Here is a 17,627-nt window from a genome sequence, read left to right as displayed (position 1 = left end):
TAAAGTGAAGGGAAGGGGGATGATGAGCCCCCAATCTAGAGGTCCAAACCTTAGAGGGGCAAAAAGGAGTTGCCCCCTAAGGTAAAGTCTCTCGTATCGGGGAGAGGAGTCACCGCTAACCCTCGGAGATTATTAGGGGCAACGGAAGCAAAGAGGGCTCCGCGATGCAGGCGAGTGCCCGCTAGAGGTAGAGAGAGCCGCTGAGCTCCAATCGGGGCATGGGGCGTATTAAATCAAACATCCCCAACCGACGGGAGGGATGCGCTAACGGAGGCCGCTTTTACAAGGACAAATACCCACACGATAGCGAAAATACAAGGAACGTAAACAATCGATAGAAAGGAGCAAAAACATAATATGTATATCCCTACCGGTGGGGAACGAAAATACAAGAATAAGTAGCGGAAAGAGTATGACAACACATAGCATCAAGAGACGCCAGCCAGGCACAAACAAACGGGCTATATTCAAGGAACAAGATTTCCGAAATCACCGAATCGGCTTTCTTCTATGATTAGGTCCGCAGTGTCTATAGCCTCGCCTACCCGCTCGGCGTCCCCTCCCTTCGGCCGAAGTCCCGCGACCGCAATAACGCCTCGATAGCGGAGCAGCGGTGGGAGCTTCCGGAAGAAGGCGCCTTCTTCGGTGAGGACGGTCAATCTCCTTGACCTTCTTGGCCACCCTCTTCGCCCGGCCCGTAGATATCCCGAGCTCGTCCATGTCGGCCTCATGTCGCGCGGGATTGCCGCAAAGAGCTTCCCCGGTGCTTCCGAAAAGTCCGTCCAGAGCGGCAAAGATGCTTTTCTTGGAGAGACTCGCTACCGGAGGGCGGCCGCTCATATACGCCCGGATGGGCGGCCTCTGCGGTCCTCGCCGTCTTGGGCCCGGACCTTGTCTAGGTCCGCGGCGAAGTTCTTCTCTCTAGGAGGGCCACCTCCTTATCAGTTCATCGATCCGGCCCGGCACCAAATAGGCGCGGATCATGAAGGATATATCCAAACTCATCCGAAGAAGATAGCAAAAGTCGAACACTCAAAAGAGAGAAAGAAGAGGTCAAATGTAAAGAAAGTAGTACCTTCTCCCACCGTGTAGAAGGAAGTCCGGTGGGACTCAAAGGAGCCACCTTCGGGCGATGCCATATCTGGCCGGGAGGTGAGACCCATAGAACGAGGGGAGAAGCCATCGCGGGTTCTTCAAAGCGTAATCCTTGATGACCGAGGAGCCGGTTCCGAGCTTGAAGGAGGGGCAAAATAGAGGAATGGGCTCGTCGGCCTCCTTTGTCGGTCGCGGGGCGCCACCTCCTTCCCGGACGTTGTTCCACTTTGAGAGAAGGCGCGTAGGTGGGTCGCTGGCTTAGATGGAGGGCCTTCCAGAGTCGGATGGCCGTGGACGCTTGGAGGCGGGGAGGAGGTGGGGAACAATGGTGGATTAGGGGCAGGGCGGCGTGCGCCCTCATCCGAAGTCGCTATCAAAGAGTTTCGCTTTGTTAGCCCCATATGCTTGAAGGGGAGAAAGAGGTGGAAGAGGAATGAGATGGGGAGTATTGGTCTTCCCAAGTCTTCGTGGGAGCCGTGACGGAGTGGGGGCTCGGAGCTATGAGCGTACGACGACGAAAGGGTTCGGGGTGGAAGAAGAGGGGCGGGCGGGCGCTTTTTCCGAGGGGAGGGAAGTGACACGGGGCTTTTCTTTCTTTAGGGAGGGGGACGAAAAAATGGGGCTTATATTTTCCTATGGATGCCAGCTCGAGAGAGAGTAGGAGAGAGCGGGGCGGTCAATGCCGAAAGTATCACGGATCGAGCCGCGCCAAATCACTTAATCTTCGAATGTTGTGGAAAAGATGTTGTCGTAGGGTCGCGATATCGAGTCGGGCCGCCAACCTGAAAAAGACAAAACAACAAGTTGGATTATTGCCGAAAGACATAGTTCAATGGGGATAGATAAAGAGCGGGACTCACCACTGGGGAGGAAAGCCAGGTGACGGAGGTTCAACTCAGGTGGAAGATCCGCGGAGAGGAATTTCCCGGATATATAGAGAGGGTAATGGTGCCACAATTTGTCGGAGGAAGTGATGCGAAGGATAAAGTGCTGTTTTTTAGGGCGGAGGCAGAATGAGTGATAGCCCACACTGACTTCCTTGGTACTCTTCTTGAGGTAGAAGTGGAAGGGCGCCATGTCGCGAACCGCTATCCGAGGTACTTCCGAAGCGGTTGTAGTGGTTCGCGCATACATGACCCTCCGTGGTTGCCAATACCTTGGCATGGGGATGTTAAAATGATTGCACACCTCGACATCAAGACGAGTGAGAGGCAATCGGCGTCGGCGACAATCTGGCCGACCGGCCAATGGTGACACCCCGGCTTGGGGGACCAAATGCGGTAATAAGTTAAGTCGCACGTGCTCTAAAATGACGCCAGCGGGTATCCCGTGAGGCCGCTTTAACAGCCTCAAGATTAGGTCTACGACTCGCGGTGGTGGTGGCGGAAGGGCAAAGGCTTGCCCGGAGGTAGAGGGCCTCGGTCCGGTCGGGGGGCAAGTCGGTGTAAGGAGGAGGAGGAGGTGGCGGATCTAGAGATAGACATCGAAAGTACAGGCGGAAGACACACACCACAAAGAAGGCAAAAGGGAAATGAAGATGAACAGCTTCAAACACAAAGGGGAAATGCACACTATAACAATTAAAGGAAGCCAAAGAGAGAAGGAGACCAACCCGAGGAAAGAGAGAGAGCAACCGAGCAAGAGTGTCGACCACGATTTGAAGAGATCGACCGAAATGAAATTAATCGGAGCTAGGAAGACGTAAGAAAGGTGGAAGAAGAGGGGAAGAGGAACCGGAAGGTGAAAGAAGGGCTAAGGGAGAGAGAGAAGAGAAATCGAAATGGCTTTTTATAAGAGGGTGAGGGCAAAGGGGTAATTGCGGGGTGCTGAAATCGAGGGGACACCAAAAAGAACCAAACAACGAAAAGACACGGGGATGCACGCCAAAACGGCGGTCGGAAGTGAAACCGCGCGGAACACTCATGAACCCAATTGTGAGGGAAAGAGGGAAGACCACGGTCGGAAGGAGGAAGGGGGCGAGCTCTCGACTCCACGATCAAGATATCATCGCAGACTCGAGAGGGGGCATCTGTAGTGGCATGATACCGTCTTGAAATAGCATGGGGATTTGGGCCGGACTTAAGCGTAACCCATGTGGCCGCTACCGCACCGTGATCGGGATGGCAAAGACGCGGTCGCGCATACGGAAACCCTACACATGGAGGGGAGTGGACCAGGAGATGAAAAGACAGGTGGAGGGTTGAGATGAAACGTGGTCGCGGTACGGAAACCCTACACATGGAGGGGAGTGGACCAGGAGATGAAAAGACAGGTGGAGGGTTGAGATGAAAGGGAGAGGGGATATAAAAGAGAAGAGAAGAGAAGAAAAAGAGGGAAAAAGAGAAAAAGAAAAGAAGAGGAAGAGAAGAAGAGGCGGCCAAGAGTGAGAAAGAGAGAGTCTTGTGAGGAGAGTGGAAGATAGCAGTTTGTAATCCGTAGTCTAAAGAAGAGTTTGCCATTACTATTTTGTGTTGTAACAATCTCCAATTAAGCACCATATATCAATATCCACTACATTTGGAGTGGTCAATAAAAAAACCATGGAAAAAAAAATAAAAAAAGAGATCTGAGAATCATGTTTAAATCCAAATGGTATTTAAATTTAATCAAATTGTAATGAAAAGATTCAATTTGAACTCTTTTTTTCTTACGTTTTTTTTTCAACTCGAACTCGTATCTGGAATAATAAAAGAGAACTCTTCAAAAAAGAAAAAACAAATTTTCTATTGTTTCTTGATTTCTTAGACATGAAATATATCTCATCTTAACGTACAATGAGATAATTGGTGGGTGAAAGTTGAAAAATGGAGTTGAGCATTTGTATTATTATTATTATTATTATTATTATTATTATAGTCCTTCTCTTAAAAGTAGCTACTTAAGTTAACTTTAAAATAAGTACGTAAGTAAAATTTCACCTACAAAATAAATTTAAATCTATTTTTTTGTGGATATGATATACTCAATATTAAGATCATTTCTACAAAATTTCAGCTCATTTGGAAACTTCTAACATTGGCAAAAAACAATTACAAAAATTCAACATTTATGGACCGTTAGATTTCTTTTTAAAGATGACAACAATTTTTATCTATATTAGAGGTTTCCAAATGAGCTGAAATGTTGGGAATATAATCATTATGGTGAGTGCTTCATAACTACAAAAAATTAGGTTTGAATTCATTTTGTAGGTGAAGTTTTACGTATGTACTTATTTTAAGTTAACTTAAGTAGCTAATTTATATATATATATATATATATTTATTTATTTATTTTTATTTTTATTTTGTCGAAAAAATCAAGAAATAAAACACAGAGTTACGAAATGAGTTATATAAACTAAGGAAAAAACCCAACTCAACAAAATAAGATTAGTGTTTTTGCGTAGAATTTGTGGGCATTGGATTATTACCATTACAACATAAATAGATCGATTTCATAAGTTTGCAAAATAAATAAAATAAAAACTCTCTTAAGAAAGCTACAAGTGGCGTCTCTCTGTTTGTTATATTGGGCAAATGGCAGGATATATAAATATATACATGGCCTTGTATCATATTTCATTTTCTAACACCAAAACACCAAAAACCCATTCAAACTACCAAATACCATTTTGTTTGTATGGTCTACATTTTACTGTAATAGCAAAACAAAAGAATGGGTGGTGAACTACACTACTCATTTCAAAATAAAATACACACTACATGTACATACTTACTCAGTACATCACATAGTAGAACCACACAAAACTAACACTTAAGTTTATCAAACTCCATTTGGGTTTAAGTTTTAAGGTTAGCCAAAAACGTACAAATAAATAAATAAACAAAAAATAAAATGACAACAAAGTTTGAGATGAATAAGTTGTTTGTTGGAGAGATCCACAAGTTGTTGTTTTTGTTAGGTGGTGGTTTTAAAGAAGCTAAAACAAGGTGGTTTTTCTTGGGGCTGATGAGAGAGAGATCGAGATACACATGGAGAGTGGTGCATAAGAGTTGTACATACAAACTGATTTTTATTAGTTTTTTAGATAATAAGGAAAGTCAACAAATAACGTAACTCCTACTAAGCATCACATATCAATATCAATTGCTTTTTGATAAAAAAACACTGGTAATTTCCCAATTAGTAACCCATAATGTCAATCTGTTCCCAAGTAGTAACCACTCTTCAATTTTGACTTTTCAACCTTACTTTTGACACTTTTGCCCTTCTCCTTATTTTCAAACAATGCCCACGTGGACCTGCAACACTCTCTCTCCCCTCTTTACCTACTGCGCATAACTCTGTCATATTGTACCTGATGAGTTTGACTTTGCAAATGATGGACAACCGTTGATCTTGATCAAGAAAACACGCTAATCAAAACATGTTGTAGTATCTCGTGGTTGCTATAATGAAGAAGCAACCCGACTAATAAACTATCGCAACTCTCGATTTTTGGTTGTTGACCTTTACAACTTTTACCTCATATTTTGAGCCAACCTAAAAAAATAAGGACAAAAGCTCAAAGTTTCGTTTTTCTTGGTTGTTTCTTCTTCTTCCTCGCCATTGTCCCTCCGCTTTTGTATTTTTTAAGGTTTGACATGGAAAACATGACACATTCACATGATAAAGGTATAGTTTGTTGTTTTTAAGCTATCTAGGGCCTTGGGTCTACGGTTTTGTTCCACGAGTTTAGTGTTTTGTTTGTTTGATGTTTCATCTTTCAAGGAAGAGGGTTTTGAAGACAAATTTATGACGCCTCCATGCATAAATGCATGTTGATTATATAGTTGTGGTAGAATGTTGGTGGTTTCCATGTTGATTCTATATTTAATGTTGGGTTTAATATTAAGACATTTAAGATAGATTTTGTCATAAATGTCCTAAAAGTGTTAGTTTAACTAGTTTAACTAGTTTGTGCTTAAATGTTTGAATTTACTTTTCAGTTTTTATGGTTTATGGTTAGGTACTTCTTTGTAACCATCGCTTTTTGGTTGTTTTTTTTATACTTACCGTTAGGTACTTCTTTGGATGTTCTTATTCACTATAATGGGGAGATGAAAGCGACAAGTATGGCCGGATAAAGTATGTTGGTGGCGAGGTGAAATTGAGAGTTTGTGATGGGGTATTTCATTTGAAGGATTCATGAGTACCGGGAAGGTGTGTTGTCGAAAAGAGATCTACTTTTTCTATAAGATACTTGACGAAGAAGTCCCCGTGGTCGAATTGATGAAGAAACAGATTATTTGAACATGATTATGAAACAAAGAAAGTCTCCAAGAAAAACAATGATGGTTTGGGTTATCAACGTAGAAGTGGTAAGCAATGGACAACCTAATGTTAAGAAGAAAGAAGTTGCTACCGAAGTTGTTTAAGAAAGACGCTGACTCCAAGCATTGTTTCTCCCGGCGGAAACACTCTTTTCTGAAATAGAAGGAGCTAGCTCGTCCGAGCGCCCCATTAACCAATTTAAACTTGTCGATGAAGCAATTGGTAAGTAATGCGCCCATTTGGTTAGGTCATTCATTATTAGTGAGGGTGGGTACATGCTTTATTTCCTGATAGTTATGAATCTTTGGTTTTCCAGAAAGTCTCCTTAACCAACCCTAGAGTGGGAGAGTGGGGACTCATCAATGGGAAGATGTGGAGATTCACGACGCCGAAGAACACATTCAACCTCACAAAATTGTCAACGCTCGAAAAGGTGATGGCGGGTAAGTCTTCGATATCAATGGGATATGTTGATAGATGATAGCTTACCCGTCACCGATAGTGGTGTGGAACTTCATCGAGTGTTCATTGAAATATAGATATTTGGCCGTAGGGTGTTTCCTCCGGTTACACCCGAACCTTCAAGATGAAAAAGAGAAACGATCACACCGCTGCTTTGTGGAAGGTACACACTATAGCCTTGCAAGGTAACATATAGTTCCAAATTCTGCGATAGTGGGGAGCTAATTATCGATATAATACTGTGGACGGTCAATGATGGTGATGAGCAAGATGGTGTACCGGATCTTGATCAACCTGATTATGATGACTTTGATTCCCAAAATCCATATGGTGATACAGAGGACGTCCCTGAGGAATATAGAATTTCAATCAAAATATTGACAGTAATGAGGGTGATGATGATGAAGTTGAAATACTACATGAAGTTAATTTTTGAAGAAGAAGAAGTAGTACAAGTAAAGGATGGAGCTGATGATGATGAAGTTAGAGTAGTAAATGGTGGTAATCAAGATGATGATGATGAAGTTCAATTATTGGATGATGATTGTGATGTATGGTCTACTCCTAACCGTAGTCAAGAGTTTTTTTGGGGAGGCACGCCTATGACTGTTAATGATGAGGAAGGCCAAAGTGAACCTGATATGACTGTTAATGATGAGGAAGGCCAAAGTGAACCTGATATTGAAACAAATGGAATGGTTGATGCTACACTATTCGGTGCAGAAGATCTCAATTCAGAAGACTTACGTCAAGGATATGATCCTCTTCGCTCTCCCCATAGTCCAGAAACACTAGCTAAAGTGGATGTAACTCCTCCTCATGTGAACCTGAAGTTTGTTCCTCCTAAAGCAGGACAACACTATCCTACTCGGGATGATCTTATAAAAGACATGAAGTCATACGCAATAGCAAACATGTTTGATTTGCGTCGTGCGAGCACTTCTCCTAAGAGGATTTATATGAAGTGTAAGTCTCCTGGTTGCACATTTCATTTGTTTGCAAAGCCGACCACTGGTTCTGATATATGGGTTATTATAACCTTCAGAGAAGCACATACATGTTCACAAGATAAAGCAATTGCAACTAATAAACAAGCCGATGCAAAATGGGTTTCGAAAGTCAGGAAATCGAAACTTAGGGACAATATTGATATGGCTCAAAAACAGTTTTGCAGTTGGAGGTTAAGGGCTTAATACCGCATAAATGTGTCGTATAAAGTTGCTTGAAAGCAAAAGAAATTGCAATGCAAAAGGTAATCGCCTTGGTTATATCAAAGAACTAATGAACGCAATAGTAGCAACAACTAACTTATGTTTTTGGCTTTTTGCTTGCGCAGATAAGGGGAAGCTTTAGTCACCGTACCAAATGTTGCCAAATTATTGTAAAGAACTTAAAAGAGTGGATTTAGATTGTTTCACCGAAGTTGCAAATGTCATCGCCCCTCGAAAGCACAAGTTTGAACGCTTGTTTGTGAAGGCTACTGGCGCCACCGTCCGAAAGCTTACAAAAGATGTCTTCGGCCCATTGATTATGATTGATGGCACTTTCATGACAGTAGGTACAAGTCAATCATACTAATCGCTATCGCTGCTGATGGCGATAGCCACGTTTTCCAATTGCATTTGCCATAGTCCCAAAGGAAAATAATGACCACCACCGGATTGGTTTTACGAAAAGTTAAGAGACCTTGTTGTTGGGGACGGAGCAAAACTTTGTTCTTCTCTCTGATAGGCATGTAAGCATTCTTCAAGCCGTGCCTAAAATACTTCCTAGTGTGGTCCATTGCTTTTGTGCACAACACATTTCAAATTGTATGACTAAGCAAGAGACAAAAGGGAAGGTGAAGAGAGAGCTTAAACTTATGAAACATGAACAGTAGAATTTGTAAGACTTATGAGCCAAATTTATTGTGCCGACAGCAAAGGTTATGCAAAGATTGTAAATATTCCGAAAGAGTCGTGGTGTTGTGTTTTTGCTCCAATGAGAAGGTATGGCATTTGCTACACAAATCACACATAGAGTCGAACAAGATGATACTTCCGAGAGAGCTATGCTAGTGACATCTCTTGTCAATGGTATCAGGTTGAACATAATGAAACATTTTTATGACTATCGGGTGATGGCGTCAAAGCTGAAGACAAGACTAACCAAATCAGCTGAGGAAGTGCTCATCTCGTCGAGATATTCGAGTAGACGCTTCACGTAAGAACAAAGACAAGTGAGCACGCGTTTACTCAGGCGGCAATCACTAGACCGTCATCGACAATCGTGATACCTTTTGGAGAGGACTTGCACATGCGGTTTCTTTCAATAGGTTGGTGTTCCTTGTAGCCATGCTATGAAGGCAATCGATCACTGTAAGCTATGTGCATATGACTTTTGCTTGCATTGGTACACAAAAGAAACGATGATGGATACATATAGAGAGAACTGGACACCATTAAGAGGAAAAGAACAGTGGGTTTGGGTTTATGATGGCATCATCGTCCGTCCACCCGTTGATGAGGTGATGCCCGGAAGACCATAGAAAAAGAGAAAGCGTTCGAAAGGAGAGGGAGTCCCAGTGCAAAGAAGAAGGTGTACGCGTTGTGGTGGTCTTGGACACAATACGACAACTTGCACGGTTGCCAGTGATTATGCTGAGTGGATTGATTTTTCAGTTGGGATTCCACCAGATTTTGAATATGAAGAGTACATATGATCTTTCTTTTAACCAATCACCAATAGTGGCAGCTTTGGTTTGTTTGTTTGAAATTGGCACTTGCAGTTGCATATATGTTAGTGGTAAATTGTTACCCTGTGGCTTTACTTCGGGGTTGATATTTTGGATAGTTTTGGTTGGCAATTTTGGTTTCATAATTAATTTGGTTTGAACGGACATCTTCTTGTACTATTAATATCAGTAACTATAACAATGACATGGTCGCCTCTCTAATGGACAGCTTTACAAGTAGGCTAACATCATCAACACTGCCCTTTATTTTCATTTTAATAGGACCATCAATGGTGATTTGCAACTGGTTTTCCTTTGTCACCTTTGCTTCACTAGCAGGTGCTTTAGCCTTATGTGTCCCTTCACCTTCTAGATCTATCCATTTAAAACCCTTGCATGGATCGGCCCTGCATGAGAGAAACCTTCTTCCCAGACTATGTGGCTTTGTACTTACACCATACCTCATATTCGTACTTGAGCATAGCGGACAATGCGTAGTTGCCCATGGACAATTGATCTTCCAGTGCCCAGTTTCCCCACACTCAAAACATTTTCTATAGTTGGTTGATGATGTACCAACATTTGTATTATTCTTGGTAGAATCCTCACCCCCACCCATTTTGAACGAGAAAAAAAAGAGAAAGAGAAATAGGATGGACCAAGAAAGGCAACCCAGTTTGTACTTATAAAGGAAACACACTATTTTCCCGCCCAAGTGGTGTTGGCGCCAAACTATTCCCGCCCAAAACATTTCCCGCCTAAACTATACACAAATGTTTGATGAAAAAAATATTCCAATAACCATATTGCATTGCAGGACCTATCAGCAACTAATTCCATAAAAAATGCTTCACTAAAAACTTAACTCATCACTCCATGAAAGCATGAAGCAATGAATGACAAATTCCATCATCACAAATTCGTAGCTGATGATATTAACGGCACCACAAAATGATATTACCATACTAAAATTAGACAACTAAACACAAACTAGAAGAAGTTATTTGTTTCACTAAACACAAAATAGAAGAAGTAGCATCCACCAAGCTGTTTCATAGTGATTCCCCTGCTCACGTACCGACTTCTTTAGCATCCTCCAAACTCTTATCCAATTGCTATTGTCTGCTTTTTGAAACAGTATCTGGATTCAACCCATAATTAATTATATCCATTCTAATCCTCTTCCTCATTCGATGGGGTTGCATATCTATTTTGTTTACTTCCTCAGGTACACCCCTCAGAAGGCAGTCTAAATAGGCTAGGCAAAATAGGTCACAACTATTTGTATCTGGTTGTTGAGTAACAGGCACAAACTCATGAGCCCAAGGGGCTCCCAAATCATGAGGTGACTATGGATCAGCACACCTCATGACATAAGTAAGACAAGTCTCTATAGCAAGTTGCTCATCGAAAACTTTCTTCGCACCAAAGAGAATCATAGTTGTAGATTTTTCTCTTTCCAAAATTGTAAACTTCAAGAACCCAAGGCTACCTTCAACTTGAAGAGGAATGATAAGACCCATTGCCCTGGATGGGTGTGCTTGATCTCTAATTCTTCCTTCATAAGGGTCTAAGTACTCTTTAACAACTTCATGTGGATGATACGCACCACTATCTACTCTGTCATCGAGTTGCACCACCGAAGGTTTGGTCTTCCATCTTCTTCTTAAAGTTTGTATACTCTCTGCTCATGAATTTCTACATCAACAAAATCATAAAGTACTTCATCGATAAGGGTGAACTATACAAAACAAATTCCATCAACCAATGAGATACAACTTACGTAAAAGTATACATCCTCAATGATAGTATATGTTTCTTCTTCCGGAATATCATTTTCCTTACAATGTTGGATGTACCACGATCAACAAATTTCACATATATGGTGATCACCGAAATCATAGAATTTTAAACATTATTATACAGAAGTTGTTGATGGTTAATATGTTAGTTCTTTCATGGTTAATATGTTAGTTGTTTCTTTGGTTAATATGTAAGATAATATGTTAGTTGTGTAATCGACCTCCCTATCTACCCACTCTCTTCCATGCAATGAATGGAAATCGGTACCTTGAAATAGACTGGTTGTATCCAAACACTCTAGCATTTAAACAGTTTTGTGGACTGCATAATCTTGTGAACATCTTCCAATAGTAATCTTGTAGATTTGAGGAGGTCACCTTTGGTGGTGGTTTTCTTGATAAATGTTTTGGCGAGCGGACTTGATCACCTTTCATCACATTCCCTCGTCCCAATGTTTTCTTCCCATGACCGACCTTGCATCCCTTCCCTTCTTTTCTTTCTTCTTTGGTGTGTTTCTTTAGTTTTCTTTTCCATTTCACTTGCCATTTGACTCTCAGTATGCTAATTCACATCGGGGACCACCATTTCCCTCCACAAAGATCATCATCATCTACATCATTATCACGTTCTCCCAATATCACATTATCATTTTTAGATTTCATAACAACAATAGATTTGAGCTGACTATCTACCTCAAAGGTTTGAGCGGTTGTGGGTGACAATACAGCAAGTCGGCTTATGTCAAGATCGCAAGAAAGTAAAGCAGAAAATGTGACCTTCTCCATTTCTGAGTTCAGGACTTCTTCCCCATCAATATCAACATCATCATTGGAGGGAACATCAACATTAGGTGTAGACAAGGGACCATCACCAGGAGCAATGTCCAAGGGACTAATAAATGGCACATGCTCAACAACATCCATATTATAGACTTCCACTAGGGGACTTTGGCCAACCACATTCTTATCAACAGGCTCTTTCACACCCTCTTCCTACACTTCATTGCTCAAAGACTCCTGAACCACATTCTCTTGACATTTGTAGGTATTTACAACCCTCTCTTCAACCTCCTCAACAAAAAACTCTGGAGCACCCTCATCATTATCATAAGGGCTTTCATGTTCATGTTCAGGTTCTTGGAAAAAACTATGTACATGGTCTTCCCCCATCACCTGGTCATCATGAGGAGTCTTGGGTAACTCTTCACTAATATCTCTCAAAACATCAGCTGCTGCAACAAGATCAGTTTCACTACCCTCTCCCTCTTCATCTTCTTCTTCCTCACCTACACCAATCAAATTTCTTATTCTTTTTGGTTTGTTAGCTTCCTTGCTCTTAGCCTCCATGTCTTTTCTTTTCTCACTGACTTGACTTCTTTTCAAAATTGGTTGCCTTTTGCTAGCCTTTACAACCTCTACTTTACTTAACCTTGGTGGCTGGACTCTCACTTGCTGCATACTATGTTTCTCTTCACCCCTCCTCCTTACCATTTTAAACCCCGTATTCACTCCTCTTTTTCTATTTTCTTCAACCTCATGTGAAAGATCAAATGTAACTTTCTTAGAGGATGATGACTTCCTCTTAGAAGGTGGGGATGATGACTTCCTCTTAGGAGACTTCCTCTTAGAAGGTGGGGATGACGACTTCCTCTTAGGAGGTGGGGATGATGACTTCCTCTTAGAAGGTGGGGTAGACACAACTTCTTCCACAACAGCTTTAACCTTATTCTTAACAAACCGTGTAGTAGGTTTTTTGACAACAGCATCAGCATTGGTGTAGACACAACTTCTTCCCCTTGTTTTCTTTGTTCTTGGTCCCTTCACAACCCCCTGGGATGATGATGGTTCACCCAATCCACTTTTCTTCCCACCCTATAAAACCCCTTGCAGTATTATCTCCATACCTGTCCTAATTTCAGACTTGATGTCATTCCGAGCCACCCTAACCTGTATTCAAAAGTTAGTTGAAGTAAGCATTGCCGGTGTATCATAGAGTCCTATCTTATGAGTCCTATCTACCTTATGAGCACTAACATAAAGTTCCCGATATATCCAGGTTCTTAACCTATCTTATCAGTTAACATAAAACTACCATAGAGTTTCTGATATATCAAGTTTAAGAACCTATCATGTGAGTCAACACAAATGTAATATATATTTCCTGATATTTTCAGTTTAAGAACCTTTCTTATAAATGCAACAGATGTCAAATAATTAAAAATGCAATGCTGATGTATCCAGTTGCAGAATATAATTAACAATGCAGAGTTTATAATCAACAATGCAATGCAGAGTTTATAATCAACAATGTAGAGTTTATAATCAACAATGCAGAGTTTCAATAATATGCTTACAAGGCCTTTCAGTAGGTGTGCTTGTCTCTGAAGCATCTCCTCTGAAACCGGCAGCGACTTTGTGGCCCTATTGGTTGAAAGCCACCTTCATTACATCTTCATTCATTTCTTCTTCTTCAATATCCAAAGTGTCAAAGGCAACAACCTTACCCCCAAGAGGCTCGAGCTTCTTCTTCCAGGTCTGGAGATGTAAGTTCTTGGGATGCAACTGAACCCAATCTAGTATTCTTGGGAATTTACCATTCAATGCCCTACGAGCCCCAAGAGAGGGGATGTGAAGGTATGCCCAAATATCAAAACAAATAACACAACCATAAACTGCAAAGGAGTCCTTCTCAAATAACACATTTTTGTAAATATCATCCAAACAAGATTCCAACATCTCAAAGCAAGGTGTGCCCCATGGAAACTGATCAAAAGCAGCTAGGTCCTCTGCAAGATCAACATACCTTCCATCTACAGTCCTAGAAGATCAAGGAAGCACAACTTGGAGCAGCACATACAACCTATTGAGCCTAAATATATCACTTTTATCTTCACTATCACTGGATTTTGCCACCACTAAAGCATCTAATATTTCTGTCTCACTAATGATGCTTCCTTTTAAAACCTAGCACGAAATTCTGATGTGTTGTTCTTCACGTCAGTGGTGTAGAATGAGTTAGCAACACAGTTTACACTAAGACCCATAATCAATGCAACATCACTCTTCTTGAATACCAAATCTTTGTTACCAATCCGATAGCAAAGTCTACCAACTTTATGGCTAACTATGGCACAAACTAGTGTAGTTGTTGCGTGCATATTTTTTTGATTTGCAAAAGCTTCAAAAAACAGGAATTCTCAAAATCCTCCTTTTCTTCCTTACTAAATCAACCAAATAATTTCTGCATTTTATCTAATGACATTCTACATGTCAGGTTAAGCTTCCTCATTTCTCCACCAATAATTCGAACCGTTAAGATAAAATGAGGGTTATAATATGGAGATTGAAGTGAAACTAAAAATTAGGGTTTCCAAATTTAATTGAGGTTCACTAGGACAGTTTTTCCCCCTAATTCCCAATTGATTTCTTTAAGTTTCGGTTACTGTGACACGTATGTTCCAAGGTCATTTCCCTCCACATGTCAGACTTTATTGGGTACCCAACTTCATTTCCCGCCAAAATACTGATGTCCATGTTGATTCCTCTATCAAATGAATAAACATATTCCTACCCTAGAACTATCAGCAACTTTACTATACATTGTCTAAATAATTAATTCTAATAAGGTTAAAAAAATTCAAGAAATTCAAGATAAAGATTAACATTCTACATGAAGCTTTTAACATGCCGCAGCATGCTTGCCACTAGATATCATGAAATAAATATGGGTATTTGAAAAAGAAAAAAGGGTTTGATTGCCTTTAAATAAATAAAAGGTCTTCTACAAATTGGGGACACATGTCAATCCTCAAATTTCCCACCAAAAAATGATATTCATATTCGGTCTATCCAATTAATAACTATATTGTGGCCTTAAGACTATCAGTAACTTTCTTGTACATTGATAATTATTTATGGGTACCCAAATTATTCATTCAATCCATTTAGGGTCCATTTATGGGTTAATTTCGGGGTAATTTAGTCGAGTTGCATACTTGCATGTCCTCTAATATGGCAACAAACGAATTACATTGGGTTTGACAAAGGGTCAAAATTCACTTCATTTTCTAAATTAATTTGGTCTTGCCTGTCCCTTCATTGTTTGTGTGTCATGATGACCATTTACGGTACATTAAGAAGGGTGAAAAGAAAACTAACCACCCCACATAATTACAACGCCTCGTTTCCCGCAAACATTTATCTTTGACATCACTTCGAAATAACAGTAGAAATAGTCATCTAAAATTTGATCTCTCTCACATTCTAATATTCTTTCTGTTAGCAACAATCTACCAAAGTTAAAACTTTTCTCTCCATCGTTTTTTATCAACATGCCTCTTCCTGGATGTTCAAGCGGTGAAACCACTGATTACTCAAGTGACGAGTATGAGAAAATGTGGGATAGTTATTCTACTGATGACTACACTGATGAAGAAGAAGACGATGAAGAGATGTATGATCCTTATTTTGTTGAAGACCCTACTGATTATATGTGGGAAGACCAACATGATGATGATAGTTCCAGTTCTGGGGATGATGGCGATGATGAAGACGAGGAAGATGAAGACGAGGAGGAAGATGAAGACGATGAAGATTAAGGGTTGTTATGTTCTGTATTTATGTTGGGGTTTATGTTTTGTCTTAGTTTCTGGTGCTTTTGCAATTTTTGTTGATGATAGTTGTAGAACCAGAACATGTCCTGTGAATGCTGTGTAGATTTTGCTTAGTTTTAATCCTTTGTTGATGGTTTAAGGGTTTAATACATGGGTTAGTTTAATTCATGATTTTTATCTTGTTATTTTTACAAGAATCTTATTATTTTTTACCATTACTCATGTTTTTGTTGGTTCTTGTAATATCTCTACATTTTTCTTATTAAAAATAATTTTTTTATAATAAAAATAGTATATGAACAGTGTTAATGTAAATAACCGTCTATCTTAATGTTTACGAATCTCGAGGCTTTTAAACCACAGATGCGTTCGTGACCGTTCATTTGCATCTCTTCATCTCTAAGATAATCTGTGGTATCTATCCACACACCCATCAAATCACTTCAAATAAGGAGAGAGAGTGTTGCGAGAGAGAGAGTGTGTTGCAGTCCACGTGGGCATTGTTTGAAAATAAGGAGAAGGGCAAAAGTGTCAAAAGTGAGGTTGAAAAGTCAAAATTGGAGAGTGGTTACTACTTGGGAACACATTGACATTATGGGTTACTAATTGGGAAATTACCCAAAAAACACTATGAGAATCATCTTTAAAGCCACATTGAAATTAAATGTGATCAAATCATGACCCCATTCAAGAAGAAAATGTAGAACAAGTTCCAAGTGACTCCATTCAAGAAGAAAATATAAAACAAGTTCCAAGTGACCCCATTTAAGAAGAAAATGTAGAACAAATTCCAAGCGACCCCATTCAAGAAGAAAATGTAGAACAAGTTCAAAGTGAAGAAAATAGAGGAATGGATGATGATGCATTTAATAAGAATAAGGTAAATCTAAATTAAATGTAATTATGCATGTAGTAATTATATATGTAGTAATTATGTATGTGTACAGTGATATATAGGACTGAAAGAGAAAATTCGAACACCTAAGGCTTAAACGACCCGGCTAGGTCGTTTGTATTGCACACCAAACGGTCTGGTCACACCGTCTGGACTGAGTCCAAAACGACGTTTGGGATTTGGACTTAGAAAAAAAAACTTACCGGTGTGGTCACACCGTTTGGACTAAGTTCCAAACGGTGTAGTCCCAAACGACTTGGCCACACCGTTTGGAACTTAGTCCAAATGGTGTGGCCATGTCGTTTGGGATTTAAACTTTGAAAAAATATGAAGTTCTGTTTTTTGGCCTCTTGACCGGTGTGGCCAAGTCGTTTGGGATTTGAACTTGGAAAAACATAGAGTTCTGTTTTTTGGCCTCTTTACCGATGTGTCCACACCGTTTGGGACTTATTCCAAATAGTGTGGCCATGTCATTTTAGGATTTGAACATAGAAAAACACAAACAGTGGTAAACGGTGTGTTTGTGGCATTTGGTACTTAAGCCAAATAGTGTGGATATGTCTTTACGGGGTCCATAATACATCAATTAACAACTGTTCTTTATTTAGGATCCTTCGGTGTGTTTCGAGAACTCTGGAAACTCGAATGACGTGGATGATGTTCAACCGCTTTCAATAGATACAACATAAATATTTACTCCGGAAGAGGTACATAGTAGGCATTGTTTTCACTTGTTTTTATTTTCTAAATGAAATTATATTAGTTTATTGATTGTTGTTTTCTTTCATATC

The sequence above is a fragment of the Coptis chinensis genome, chromosome 1 (genome assembly GCF_015680905.1).
Source record: "Coptis chinensis isolate HL-2020 chromosome 1, ASM1568090v1, whole genome shotgun sequence".
NCBI lineage: Eukaryota > Viridiplantae > Streptophyta > Magnoliopsida > Ranunculales > Ranunculaceae > Coptis > Coptis chinensis.
This window is presented reverse-complemented; position numbering follows the sequence as displayed.